Source organism: Gavialis gangeticus, unplaced genomic scaffold (genome assembly GCF_001723915.1).
Source record: "Gavialis gangeticus isolate Ggan-Ray unplaced genomic scaffold, GavGan_comp1, whole genome shotgun sequence".
In the NCBI taxonomy this organism is placed as follows: Eukaryota; Metazoa; Chordata; order Crocodylia; family Gavialidae; genus Gavialis; species Gavialis gangeticus.
In genome coordinates this window covers 1,038,237-1,039,839 of record NW_017729034.1, presented here as the reverse complement: position 1 = coordinate 1,039,839, position 1,603 = coordinate 1,038,237, and the positions used below count along the sequence as shown (strand labels likewise).

At 49.3% G+C, this 1,603-nt stretch overlaps 1 protein-coding gene and 1 long non-coding RNA gene across 3 annotated transcripts in view; one reads left to right on the top strand and one right to left on the bottom strand.

The window, feature by feature from the left end:
• Positions 1-1,603, bottom strand: part of COL8A1 (collagen type VIII alpha 1 chain) — a 212,670-nt gene that overhangs the window by 127,199 nt on the left and 83,868 nt on the right. The window lies entirely within an intron of this gene.
• LOC109304758 overlaps positions 1-1,603 on the top strand; it is an 18,786-nt gene that overhangs the window by 4,730 nt on the left and 12,453 nt on the right. The gene's annotated exons all lie outside the window — the stretch shown is intronic.

Sequence of the window (1,603 nt, the reverse complement as noted above, 5' to 3'; positions counted from 1 at the left end):
TTCTCCGGATCTGAAGCTCTGTCCGAAGCCTCGCACAGCCCTACTAATTAGCAGGCATTGGAATAGAGCCCTGTCACATGTATAGGTGCCCCCAGAGCCTCTCTAACTAAACCTCCCCCCAACCCAGTTTCATAGATTTCACAGATTTCTAGGGTCAGAAGGGACCTATTAGATCATCAAGTCTGACCCCCTGCCCTGGGCAGGAAAAAGCACTGGGGTCAAGTAACCACAGCCAGGTCCTTGTCTAATCTCCTTTTGAACACCTCCAAAGAAGAGGGTAGCACCATCTCCCTTGGAAGCCCATTCCATTTGGCAACCCTCACCGTAAAGAACTTCTATATCATGTCCAATCTAAATCTACTCTCCTTCAGTTTATGGCTGTTGTTTCTAGTAACCCCGAGGGGCATCCTCGTAAATAGAATATCCCCTATTCCCTGCTAACCCCCACGGAAGAGCTTGTAGACTGCCACAAGATCACTTCTCAGCCTTCTCTTGTGGAGGCTGAATAGAGTCAGGTCCCTCAGTCTGTGTTCATAGGATCTTACTTGCAGGCCCTCAATCATGTGAGTAGCCCTCCTCTGAACCCTTTCCAGGTTCTCCATGTCCCTCTTGAAGTGCGATGCCCAAAACTGGATGCAGTACTGTAGCTGTGGCCTCACCAGTGCCACATAGAGGGCAAGTATCACCTCCCTAGACCTACTTATGATGCACCTACTAATGCAGGGAAGAGTGTGGTTAGCCTTCCTTACTGGAGCACATATATAGACACCCTGAAGGTGCAACAGTATAGAACTGAATAAGAAATAAGCTGTACAACTGCAGCAAACAACAGCTCTACCCATATATCTTAATCTTTACCTGCAGCAATCCTACTATTTTTGTCCTAGAACAAAATTTGCAAAGGGTGTGGTTTCATGTTGTGTGGGTGTAGGGTTAGAACAGCAAACCCACTGCGATTTGTCATCAAAGACAGTTTTAACCAAAGTCTTATGTTATGAAAAAGTTATTAAAGGAATAGGCAGTGCACAGAAACCTAACACTGCCACCAAGAGACATTCATGTTTACATAATCTCCCATAATCCACTGCTTTGTGGAGTTGTTGGGCTATGAGTTCTCACACCATTTATCACCAGGGATCTGGGTTTTTCATTTCCCATGGAAAACTGGAGAAAAATGCAGATTTTCCCCCTTACCAGAGAAAAACATGGATTTATTTTAACAGAGAAACTGTGGATTTTGTGGTTTTGCAGAGTTCTCTGCAGGCTGGCACAGTTCCAGCCTGCAGGGGGCTGGGAGGGAGCAGGAGGAAGGTGGTCAGGCAGGGGGCACCATGTTGCACATGGCAGCCTGGACAGCAGTTCCTGCAGGTAAGTGGTGGTGGGGATTTAGGCCCCCATAGGGAGGGAGGGAGTTGGGCAGGGCTGGGGCTGTTGCCCAGCTGGGCAGTGCATGGAGCCTGGGGCCTGGGGCAGGGCCCCAGTGAGGAGCAGGACAGGGCCATGGGTGGCTTATCTGGGAGTCAGGGGGAGCTGACTCCCTGCCACTACATGCACTCCAAATCTGGGGCCTGGGGCCTGCGCTGTTCAATTTCTTCATCAGCGA